General features: G+C 50.4%; 1 long non-coding RNA gene across 1 annotated transcript; it reads left to right on the top strand.

Moving 5' to 3' along the window:
- Positions 1-501: 501 nt before the first annotated feature.
- On the top strand, positions 502-966 carry LOC144019743 (uncharacterized). The gene is made up of 2 exons (XR_013283760.1): positions 502-765; positions 841-966. It is a non-coding gene; the product is annotated as an uncharacterized LOC144019743 (long non-coding RNA).
- The last annotated feature ends 11,971 nt before the right edge of the window (positions 967-12,937 follow it).

Raw genomic sequence — 12,937 nt, 5'->3', positions numbered from 1 at the left:
CGTCCCGTCCATCACGAGCCATCTGCGCAGGTGCGCAAGGTCCTGGAGGTTGGCTCGTGCTGCGCTGCTCCGTGCTACAGCAAGGTCGCAGGTCCAGGCCAATCGCCGTCGCACTCCTGCGCCGGTCTACAGTGTTGGCCAGAAGGTTTGGCTCAGCTCTCGTACCCTTCCACTCAAGGTGGAGTCTAAGAAACTGGCGCCCCGCTTCATTGGCCCCTTTGAGATCGTTGCCTTGGTGAACCCTTGTTCGGTCCGTCTCAACCTACCTGCCTCTCTTCGGGTTCACCCTACCTTCCATGTGTCCCAGGTCAAGCCCGTGTCTTCTTGTCCCCTGTCCCGCCCTATGCCGCCCCCTCCTCCACCCCTGGTGATCGACGGGCATCCCGCTTACTCTGTTCGGAGGCTTCTGGACGTGCGACGTCGGGGACGTGGCCTCCAGTACCTCGTGGACTGGGAGGGCTATGGGCCGGAGGAGTGGAGCTGGGTCCCCGCCCGGCAGGTGTTGTGCAAGTCGCTCATCCGCGACTTTCATCGTCGGCATCCTGGTCGCCTGGGTCGGGCGCCAGGGGGCGCCCGTCGGGGGGGGAATGCTGTCAGGTCTCCTGACTCTGCCCCTTGAGCGTGTTAGTGTGGGTGTGTCCCTCAGCAGGATTGGAGCGGCGAGTGGAGCTGGGACCAGGTGCAAGCAATCATCTCCATCAAGTGCTGTGTATTTAAGCTGGTCCCCAACTCCACCTCGTCGCCAGATCAACACACTCCGTCAGAGTTCGTGCTTCTAGCTATCTAGTCATTTGTTGCGTGCCTATTGCATTTGACTTACCTGATCTTTGCTCTCCCCAGTTGTGTACCCTGCCGCTTGCCTGCCTAGACTCCCTCCGCTTCTGGCCTTGCTCGTCAATCAACAACTCGTTCCTTGGACTGCTACCTTCTACAGCGCTTTCTGTTTAATAAACCCTCATCACTCCATCCACCTGTTGTCTCTCTCTGCATTTGGGCCCTCCCCCAACCGGACCCTGACAGCGGAGCAAGTTACCAAGGAACATCACTGAATGCACAACTTCTCCAAGGCCCTGATTTGACAAGTTCCTTGATTGGTGTGGTGACACGCTTCAGGAAGGAACCTGTGGTGATGATGGCAGACATTGAGTCAATGTTTCACCAAGTAAGAGTAACCCCTGATGACACAGATTTGCTCAGATTCCTCTGGTGGCAAGATGGAAATTTGGAAACGCAACCTGTTGAGTACCGAATGAAAGTGCACATATTCGGGGCCACATCATCTCCTAGTTGCGCCAACTTTGCCCTTCGAAAGTGTGCAGAAGACTACGGACATCACTATGATCAGAAAACGGTACACAAGATCCTTCACTGTTTTTACGTTGATGACTGTCTTGTTTCCGTATCCACAGAGGAAGAGGCTGCGTCATTACATCAGGAACTGGTCTCTTTATGCTCCAAGGGAGGATTTACTCTCACAAAATGGATGAGCAATAAAGCAAGTGTGTTGGAAACCATCCCTGTGACACTGAGAGCAAAAGGGATTGAGCAGCTGGACATGGAATTAGATGACCTGCCTATGGAAAGAGTGCTTGGACTTGAATGGTCTATTCAATCCGACTCATTTCGGTTCAGGGTTAAGCTTAAAGACAGGCCACTCACCAGAAGAGGAATGCTATCCACCATAGCCTCCATTTATGATCCTCTTGGTATGCTCAGCCCTGTGATTTTGACAGCAAAAAAAATCCTGAGAGACTTGTGCAGGAGAGAGATAGGCTGGGACAAACCCGTACCGGAATCAGTTGCCAGGGCATGGTTGAAGCTAACCCAGGAACTCCATATGCTGGACAAGTTGGAGGTTAGCAGGTGTATGAAGCCAAGTCAGTTTGGAGAAACCTGTGCAGCCCAGCTGCACCACTTTTGTGACGCAAGCGAGCATGGGTATGGAACAGTTACCTATCTGGTTTCAAAGAACAAGAACGCTGACGCACATTGTGCGTTTGTGATGGGAAAATCTCGAGTTGCTCCTTTAAAACCTGTGACTATTCCTAGGATGGAACTGATAGCGGCAACTATGGCCAGTCGCATGGATGTACTTTGGAGAAGGGAGCTACAGATGGACCTTGTGGATTCTGTATTTTGGACAGACAGTGAATCCGTACTCAAGTACATCACGAATGAGACCTCACGCTATAAAGTATTTGTGGCTAATCGGGTCTCACAAATCCTCAAGGCTTCCTGTACCACACAGTGGAGGTATGTCAACACTGCAAACAACCCAGCAGACATCGCCTCCAGAGGGGTGAAAGTTGAGGCCTTCATCAAACATACTATATGGTTTTCCGGACCACACTTCTTGTTGAAGCCTGAGAATGAGTGGCCTGTCAGCTCACAAAGCAGTCACCTTTCCCACGAAGATCCTGAGGTTAAGAAAACGGCCATAATCAGTCTAATTCAGGCCAATGAGGAGCCTGTTTTGTACCTGCTACAATGTTTTTCTTCCTGGACACGCCTCAAGAGAGCCGTGGCTTGGATCCTGAGAATAAAAGACTGGCTTTTGTCCTGTGTGAAGAAGAGGGGACGATTACTTCTGACCCTGGCACAGTCAGATCTCCTCAGGAAGCAACTGGATGAGGAGATGATCATGTTTAAAAGGAGCACTCCAGTCAAGAGTCTCACTGTGGAAGAGATGGACCAGGCTGAGCTGGCTATTGTCAAATACTGCCAGTGGAAACGGTTCCCTGAGGAGATATCAAGTTTGGAAAAAGGTCAGTCAATTAAGATATCCAGTCATCTTTGCAAGCTCTGCCCACAACTTCAAGATGGAGTCCTCAGAGTTGGTGGTCGACTCAGCAGATCATCTATGCCAATGGAGGTGAAGCATCCTGTGATTTTGTCAAAGGATCTTCATGTTTCAGAGCTTCTCCTTCGACATATACATCAACAAGTAGGACATGGTGGTCGTAACTACATGTTGTCAAAACTGAGAGAAAGATACTGGATAATTGGTGTAACGACAGCTATACGGAAGGTGATATCTAAATGTACTACTTGTCGCCGCCTGAATGCTGTGCCCGTTCACCAGCAGATGGCTGACTTACCACTTGAAAGAATCGTGCCTGATGAACCACCATTCAGTCGTGTTGGTGTAGACTACTTCGGGCCTTTTGAAGTAAAGAGCAGAAGAAGCGTGGTTAAGAGGTATGGAGTGATTTTTACCTGCCTGGCCATCAGAGCAATCCATCTTGAAATCGCACCATCACTGGATACTGACTCTTTTCTATTAATGCACTCAGACGTTTTATTGCCAGAAGAGGCCAAGTTCGGGAACTCCGCTCCGATAATGGCACCAACTTCATTGGAGCAGAACGTGAACTGAGGACTGCTATTGAGCAGTGGAACAGAAAGCAGATTATGGATGTCATGCTGCAAAAAGGAATAACATGGAACTTTAATCCCCCTGCTGGCTCACACCATGGAGGACCATGGGAACGTCTTATAAGATCTGTCCGCAAGGTACTGAATTCCACTTTAAGGGCACAAAACCTGGATGAAGATGGCTTGCATACAGTGCTTTGCGAGGCTGAGGCTATTATTAATGGCCGGCCTATCACTAAGGCCTCTATGGATGTGAATGACCTGGAAGCATTGACTCCTAATCACCTGCTGTTGTTGAAAACCTCACCATCCTTACAACCAGGAGTGTTCCACCCGGCAGACACGTATACACCCAGAAGATGGAAACAAGTCCAATACATGTCCAATCTGTTTTGGAAAAGATGGGTAAAAGAATACTTACCCCAGCTGCAGGCGAGGCAGAGATGGACAGGAGTGAGGAGGAACATCGATGTCGGAGATCTTGTGCTCATCGTGGATAGCACAGCGCCTAGAAACTCATGGCCAATGGGAAGAGTTGTTGAAACCTATCCAGACAGGAGAGGACTTGTACGCAGAGTACGCATTAAAACCCGGACCAGCTGCCTGGATCGGCCTATTACGAAAGTCTGTATGCTGCAGGAGGCTGAGGCTGACTGAACATGAACTATTCTTAGTCTTTGGATCTTATGGACACTTCAAGAACTCGATTGTGGATTACTTTTGATTTTTCATTTTTTATTTTTTTTCTTCTTTTGCTGACTTTTGGTGACAATGGACTTGTATTTAGTTTGATACTTTTTTTTTGTGACTTTGCCCGAGGACATCTTGACTATGAAGAAAGAAGATCCAATAGACTATTATTATTTATGATCATTGAATTGTAGGCTTATATGTTATCTGAATTATTCTTGGTGTATTGTAGGGACATTGCTATTTGTAATTATTAAGTAATAATTAAGGGGCTGGTGTGTAGTCGCCATAGTATATGTCACCTGGTGTGTGTGTGGTTGCTATGGTGATGTGTGGGTGTGTTGGTCACTTGACAGGTGGTGATTGCCGGGAGCTTCAAATAGACGTGTTTCCCGTCAGTTAGTGTGAGTCGAGCTGGGTAGCCGTATTTTTTGTTGAGCGCAAGACGCAAGACGCAAGAGCGCAAGACGCAACGCAAAACGCAAGACACAACGCAAGCACGTTAACCTGTATGGCGATTCTGCACCATTGCCCATAAAAAGTTGATTAAATCCACCAAAGAGCATTCGAGACTCGTGCCTCTTCTTCTTTCTCACAAGCCGGACATCGCAACACAGCGCGTCATCAAGTACAGGACCCACCGTCTCACTCTCGGAAGCGACAAGACTGCTTGGAGTCGCTACAACTTATCTTCATGCTTTATGGTCATGTACTCCAGTGATGCATTTCTGGACTAAAATCTTGGAAAAGCTCGCTGATATATTAAACTGTAGGCTTCCTTTATCTCCAAGATTGTGTTTACTAGGTGACTTAACAATAACTGAGCTACCATGTAAACAATCCCAATCTATATTTATAGCCCTTACTATTGCTAAAAAAATAATCCTTGTCAATTGGAAAAATAAACAATCTCTGAATATCGACCACTGGTTAAACTTACTAATAAATTATATCTCAATGGAAAAAATCTCTGCCTTAAATAAAAATCAAGTATCAAGATTTAAACAAATATGGTCTATGTACATAGAATATTTTAATCTTAATTTGGCAACTTAATCCTGCCAAGATTCTGCCTGTTAACGAGAGCCACCACATCGTTACAACTTCTGTTTTCGCTGCTTCTGTATTTGGTATTTTGTATCTGATTGTTTTTATTTTTATATAGTCAGGAACCTAGTTGCTGCTAGTGGGCTCAAGCATACCACACTATACGACACTTTACTCACTAACTCCTTAAGATTTATTTCTAGTGGGCACTAAGCATCAACACTTGGTGTTACTGCATGCTAATTAGTCAATTTTCTTGACGCCGTCCCCCGTGGTCGGGCGGGGGTGGTTCTGCCCCCCCCCGTTGTCTGCTCGGTAGCGGTTGCGTCTTGGCCGCTCCCTGGGCCCCCTGTGGGGTGCGGTGTTGGGGTGCTTTCCCTGGTGCCCGGGGCGGTGCGGTCCCGGCGCGGTCCGCTGCTACGTGCCCGGCGGCGCAGTTCGGGGCGGGTGGGCCTCTGGTGTGCCCCGTGGCTCCCTCTCCCCTCCCCCTTCCTCCCCCCCGTCGCCTCTCCCTCCTCCCGCCCATCCTCCTCTGCCTCCCGGTCCCTTTTCCCTTGTCGCCCTCCCTCCTCCCCCCCTCCCCCCTTCCTGCCCTGCAGCCGCCCTTTCGCCTTCTTGTCGTCTTCCCCCCGCTCCCCCCCCCCCCCCCCCTTCCCTGTCTGCCCCCCGCCCCCACCCCCTCCCTCTCCCTGGGCCTGGGGCTCCCTCCCCGGGCGTCGGGCTCCGGGGGCCGGGCGGGGGTTTGAGGCCTGCCCCACCCCGGTAGGACTCCTGGCGCCCCGGGCGGGCTCCGGTGGCCGGTGGGCTGTCCAGTAGCCCTGCTGCGCTGGCGGCCCGCCTATTGTGGTGCCAGATGGGTGGGGTGGGGGCGGGTGGGGGTGGGGGGGTTTGCTGGGGGGCGGGCGTGCCACCTACACCCGCCGGGTTGGGTGAGGCCCCGCTGGTCGCTCCTCTTACTCACTTCACTAGTTTTGCACTATACACTTTGTAAATATACACATAGGGCACACAACACATTTCTTGGTGGAGTGGGGAAGGGTGGAAACACCGTCTTCACCCTTCAACACCCCTCCAATTTTAATGCACTTCATGTCCAAGGGGAGGGGTGAGTTGGGGCGGGGAGCCATCAGAGGGGATGGACTGCAGTGCCTGGCAGCGCTGTGGTCCCCCCCATCTGTGTCCCTGCCTGTCGGGGTGTGTTCGGGGGTTTGGGGGCCGGGGGTGGTGGGGCCTGGGTCGTGGCGGGTGGCGGGTTTGGGTGGGGTGCGGGGGGGTCGTGGGGGGATGGGGGCTGGGGACTGGTGGGGCGCTGTGGGGGCCCGCTGGGCCTCGTTCTACGGCCTTGGGCTCGGGGATGTGGGCCGGGGCTGGAGCGGGGGTGTTCCGGGCGTCTGGGTCGGCTCGCCGACCGGTGTCCGCTCGGGTGGCTTGGGGGTGGCCTTGGTGCTGCCGCGGCCTGGGGATTTCGGGGGGGGGCGGTGCTCACTTTGCTGGACCGCGGTTGACGGCATCTTTCTTTGGTGGTGGTCCTTATGCATGCCAGATCCGTCGCACCAGCATCTACTGAAACTCAACAGAAGTAGCCTCTCCCTCCCACAGCCCCTTGAATCAGTGGGTGCTGGGTCTGTGGATCTCACTTTGCTTTATCTATCCTTCCCTCCTTCCTCTCTTTAGTTTTTCCTCTGGTCACTTGAGATCTCAATTTATTGGAAGTTTGAGGTTTCTGGGGTTGGCATAAGACTCTGGTTTTGTAACCACGCAGGAGGGGTTTTGTTGGTGCTGGATTTCACTTTGATGGATTGGATGTACTGGCTTCTATGGATCTCACTCTGCCTTATCGATCCTTCCCTCCTTCCTCTCTTTAGTTTTTCCTCTGGTCTCTTGAGATCTCGCTAAATTGCTGGAATTTAGAGGCTTCCGGGGTTGGCGTAAGACTTTGATTTTGTAATCATAGGGAAGGCAGGAAGTGTTTGGTCGGTGCTGGATTTCACTTTGATTTATCTTTCTTTTCTCTTTATTTTTTTCTGACCTTTTCTCTGGTCTCCTGACCATTTAAACTTCACGACTCTGGCAAGATTCTGAGGTACCTGGTTAAGGCGAAGGGTAATGGGATATTTATAAGGCTTTAGGTGAATTAATGAGTATAAATTTATACGTATTTGCACGCACACGCGCGCACGCACGCACGCAAACGCACACACGCAAACGCACGCACACACACACACACACACAAAAAAAAAGAGCAATGATGATATGACGTTGAATCGGTAAGACTACCGAATGAACAATTCTGAGCTCTTTAAAAAAAATAAAAAATAAAATAAAATAAAAAACAATAAAAAATAAAATAAAGGCCTGAAGTTTTCTCGATGACAACATTCAGTTATATATATACAGCGCCACCTAGCCCTTGAGGCATAAAAAAAATACCCCACATACGGTATTTTGTACAAAAAATGTAAACTCATTCTAAGTGTGATAACTAAGTCATTTATGAATATTCTTTTAGTTTCCACCACTCAAAATGTTCACTGGCATCAGACTTATCCAAACATATATATATATTTTTATTCATTTTTTAATAGGCTCTGTGGACATTAAAAGCAATATCGTGAATGAAGGATATGCTTAATAACTCCACGGTACATGCTCCAAAAAAAATCCCACACTTGACATGTATGCTTATAATCAAGGCCTGAAGGTATCTATGACAACATTCAGTTATAAATACAGCGCCACCTAGCCCTTGAGGCTTATATATAAAAAAAAAAATACCCCACATACGGTATTTTGTACAAAAAATGTAAACTCATTCTAAGTGTGATAACTAAGTCATTTATGAATATTCTTTTAGTTTCCACCGCTCAAATTGTTCACTGGCTTCACACCGATCCAAACGTATGTACGTTTCCATTTTGTTTTATTCATTTTTGATTGCCCCTTTGGACAATAAAAGTAACATTGTGCAATGAGTACATCGACCGATGATGTGTATATACACTTTTACAAAAAATACCAATCAGGGCAACTCATTGCCTAAAAATAAAAAAGGACACTGATTTTTGCAGGTCTTAACAATCACCAAAACCCGTTGAGCTTGACACACACACTGGCAAAAAAATATACGACATGTAAACGTTTATGATGCCATTTTCAAAGAAATTTTGCATCCAATATGCCAGTACCCCAACGTGCCAGTACCCCAACGTGCAAGTACCCCAACGTGCAAGGACCCCAACGTGGCCCGGGCTGCGAGGGCCCTTTATATTGTTCGCAGCTCTAGTTCTTCTTCTTCTTCTTCTTCTTCTTCTTCTTCTTCTTCTTTATTCTCCGCAAACAATCGCGATTTTGGGTACCTAAATATTCACGAAAACTCACCGAACTTTGCACACTCCTCAGGTCCATCCATCCATCCATCCATCTTCTTCCGCTTATCCGGGGTCGGGTCGCGGGGGCAGCAGCTTCAGGAGGGAAACCCAGACTTCCCTCTCCCCAGCCACTTCAACCAGCTCCTCCGGCGGGATCCCGAGGCGTTCCCAGGCCAGCCGAGAGACATAGTCTCTCCAGCGTGTCCTGGGTCGTCCCCGGGGCCTCCCGCCAGTGGGACATGCCCGGAACACCTCCCCAGGGAGGCGTCCAGGAGGCATCCGAACCAGATGCCCGAGCCACCTCAGCTGGCTCCGCTCAACGCGGAGGAGCAGCGGCTCGACTCTGAGTCCCTCCCGGATGACCGAGCTTCTCACCCTATCTCTAAGGGAGAGCCCGGACACCCTGCGGAGGAAGCTCATTTCGGCCGCTTGTATCCGGGATCTCGTTCTTTCGGTCACGACCCACAGCTCGTGACCATAGGTGAGGGTTGGAACGTAGATCGACCGGTAAATCGAGAGCTTTGCCTTTTGGCTCAGCTCTTTCTTCACCACGAGGGACCGATACAGAGTCCGCATCACTGCAGACGCTGCACCGATCCGCCTGTCGATCTCCCGCTCCATCCCACCCTCACTCGTGAACAAGACCCCAAGATACTTGAACTCCTCCACTTGGGGCAGGATCTCATCCCCGACCTGAAGACGACACTCCACCCTTTTCCGACTGAGGACCATGGTCTCGGATTTGGAGGTGCTGATCCTCATCCCAGCCGCTTCACACTCGGCTGCGAACCGCTCCAGTGAGAGCTGAAGGCCCCGGCCTGATGAAGCCAACAGCACCACATCATCTGCAAAGAGCAGAGATGCAATGTTGAGGCCACCAAACCGGAACCCCTCCACGCCTCGGCTGCGCCTAGAAATTCTGTCCATAAAAGTTATGAACAGAATCGGTGACAAAGGGCAACCTTGGCGGAGTCCAACCCTCACCGGAAACGAATCCGACTTACTGCCGGCAATGCGGACCAAACTCTGGCAACGGTCGTACAGGGACCGAACAGCCCGTATCAAGGGGTCCGGCACCCCGTACTCCCGAAGCACCCCCCACAGAACTCCCCGAGGGACACGGTCGAACGCCTTCTCCAAATCCACAAAACACATGTGGACTGGTTGAGCGAACTCCCACGCACCCTCGAGGATCCTGCGGAGGGTGTAGAGCTGGTCCACTGTTCCACGGCCAGGACGAAAACCACACTGCTCCTCCTGAATCCGAGATTCGACCTCCCGACGGACCCTCCTCTCCAGCACCCCTGAATAGACCTTACCAGGGAGGCTGAGGAGTGTGATCCCTCTGTAGTTGGAACACACCCTCCGGTCCCCCTTCTTAAAAAGGGGGACCACCACCCCGGTCTGCCAATCCAGAGGCACTGTCCCCGATGTCCACGCGATGTTGTAGAGGCGTGTCAACCACGACAGCCCCACAACATCCAAAGTCTTTAGGAACTCCGGGCGGATCTCATCCACCCCCGGGGCCCTGCCACCGAGGAGCTTTCCAACCACCTCAGTGACTTCGACCCCAGAGATAGGAGAGCCCACCCCAGAGTCCCCAGACTCTGCTTCCTCAAAAGGAGACGTGTTGGTGGAATTGAGGAGGTCTTCGAAGTATTCCCCCCACCGCTTCACGACGTCCCGAGTCGAGGTCAGCAGCACCCCATCGCCACTATAAACAGTGTTAACGGTGCACTGCTTTCCCCTCCTGAGACGCCGGATGGTGGACCAGAATTTCCTCGAAGCCGTCCGGAAGTCGTTTTCCATGGCCTCACCGAATTCCTCCCATGCCCGAGTTTTTGCCTCAGCAACCGCCGAAGCCGCGTTCCGCTTGGCCATCCGGTACCTGTCAGCTGCCTCCGGAGTCCGACAGGCCAAAAAGGCCCGATAGGACTCCTTCTTCAGCTTGACGGCATCCCTTACCGCTGGTGTCCACCAGCGGGTTCGAGGATTTCCGCCACGACAGGCACCGACCACCTTACGGCCACAGCTCCGATCGGCCGCCTCAACAATGGAGACGCGGAACATGGCCCATTCGGACTCAATGTCCCCCGCCTCCTCCGAGACAAGGGAGAAGCTCTGCCGGAGGTGGGCATTGAAACTCCTTCTGACAGGGGATTCCGCCAGACGTTCCCAGCAAACCCTCACAATACGTTTGGGTCTGCCAGGTCGGACCGGCATCTTCCCCCACCATCGGAGCCAACACACCACCAGGTGGTGATCAGTTGACAGCTCCGCCCCTCTCTTCACCCGAGTGTCCAAAACATGCGGCCGCAAATCCGATGACACGACTACAAAGTCGATCATCGAACTGCGGCCTAGGGTGTCCTGGTGCCAAGTGCACATATGGACACCCTTATGCTTGAACATGGTGTTCGTTATGGACAAACCGTGACGAGCACAGAAGTCCAATAACAGAACACCGCTCGGGTTCCGATCAGGGGGGCCGTTCCTCCCAATCACGCCCCTCCAGGTCTCACTGTCATTCCCCACGTGAGCGTTGAAGTCCCCCAGCAGGACGAGGGAGTCCCCAGAGGGAGCGCTCTCCAGCACACCCTCCAAGGACTCCAAAAAGGGTGGGTACTCTGAACTGCTGTTTGGTGCATATGCACAAACAACAGTCAGGACCCGTCCCCCCACCCGAAGGCGGAGGGAAGCAACCCTCTCGTCCACCGGGGTAAACCCCAACGTACAGGCGCCGAGCCGGGGGGCAATAAGTATGCCCACACCTGCTCTGCGCCTCACACCATGGGCAACTCCAGAGTGGAAGAGAGTCCAACCCCTCTCAAGAGGACTGGTACCAGAGCCCAAGCTGTGTGTGGAGGCGAGTCCGACTATGTCTAGTCGGAACTTCTCTGCCTCACACACCAGCTCGGGCTCCTTCCCTGCCAGAGAGGTGACATTCCATGTCCCAAGAGCCAGTTTCTGTAGCCGGGGGTCGGTCCGCCAAGGTCTCCTCCCTTGGCCGCCACCCAGCCTACACTGCACCCGACCCCTTTGGCCCCTCCCACCGGTGGTGAGCCCGTGGGAAGACTCCTCAGGTCGTATGTGCTATTTTTACAAAAATGACTCAATAGCGCCCCCTAGAAATTTTTAACGAAGCAGCCCCGGTTGTACGTTTAAGCAAGAACGACGAATATTTTTAGGTGTATGAGGGAGCCCAAGACCTACAAAAAAGTCTCTTGGACCCATATGCTAAAATGAACAGGAAGTGAGCTACGAATTTTTGAATGTCCCATTTTTGACGATTTTTGCACATTTACAGGGGGCAGACTTTTGCCCACTTCTCCTACACGTTTCATCCGACTGAGTTAAGACTTGACCTGGACCATGTCAAGACCTGAGCCAACGACAGGGGGAAAAATCTTGACTTTTCGAAATACTATATGATGAAGGCGGGGCATCAAAATTTGTGTTTCGCACTGAAAAAGGATATGCTAAATAACTCCCCGGTACATGCTCCAAAAAATCCCAAACTTGACATGTATGTTTATAGTCAAGGCCTGAAGCTATCTATATGACAACATTCAGTTATATATGCAGCGCCACCTAGCCCTTGAGGCATGAAAAAAAAATACCCCACTTACGGTATTTTTACAAAAATTGTAAACTCATTCTCAGTGTGATAACTAAGTCATTTATGAATATTCTTTTACTTTCCACCACTCAAAATGTTCACTGGCATTAGACCTATCCAAACATACGTATTTTTTATTGAGTTTTATTTATTTTTGATAGCCTCTATGGACGTTAAAAGCAGTATCGTGAATGAAGGATATGCTTAATAACTCCCCGGTGCATGCTTCAAAAAATCCCAAACTTGACATGTATATTTATAGTCAAGGCGTGAAGGTATCTCTATGACAAAATTCAGTTATAAATACAGCGCCACCTAGTCCTTGAGGCATAAAAAAACACACAAAAAAAACACGGTATTTTGAACAAAATTTGTGAACTCATTATAAGTGTAATAACTAAGTCATTTATGAATATTCTTTTACTTTTTCCACTACTCAAGATGTTCACTGGTATCAGACCGATCCAAACATATGTACTTTTTTATTTTGTTTTATTTATTTTTGATAGCCTCTATGGACAATAAAAGCAACATCGTGCAATGAGTACGAGCGATGACGGGTATATATACTTTTGCAAAAAATACCAATCAGGTCACCTCATTCACTAAAAATAAAAAAGGACGCTGATTTTTGCAGATCTTAACAATCACCAAAACCCATTGAGCTTGACACACACATCACACCTGGCAAAAAAAATCCACATGTAAAGGTTTATCATGCCATGTTAAAAGAAATTTTGCTCCTAATGTGCCAGTACCCCAATGTGCGAGTACCCCAACGTGCAAGTACCCCAACGTGCAAATACCCCAATGTGGCCCGGGCTGCGAGGGCCCTTTA

Source organism: Festucalex cinctus, chromosome 5 (assembly GCF_051991245.1).
Source record: "Festucalex cinctus isolate MCC-2025b chromosome 5, RoL_Fcin_1.0, whole genome shotgun sequence".
NCBI lineage: Eukaryota > Metazoa > Chordata > Actinopteri > Syngnathiformes > Syngnathidae > Festucalex > Festucalex cinctus.
Note: the sequence above shows the minus strand (reverse complement) of the source record. Positions and strands in the feature narration are given on the sequence as shown.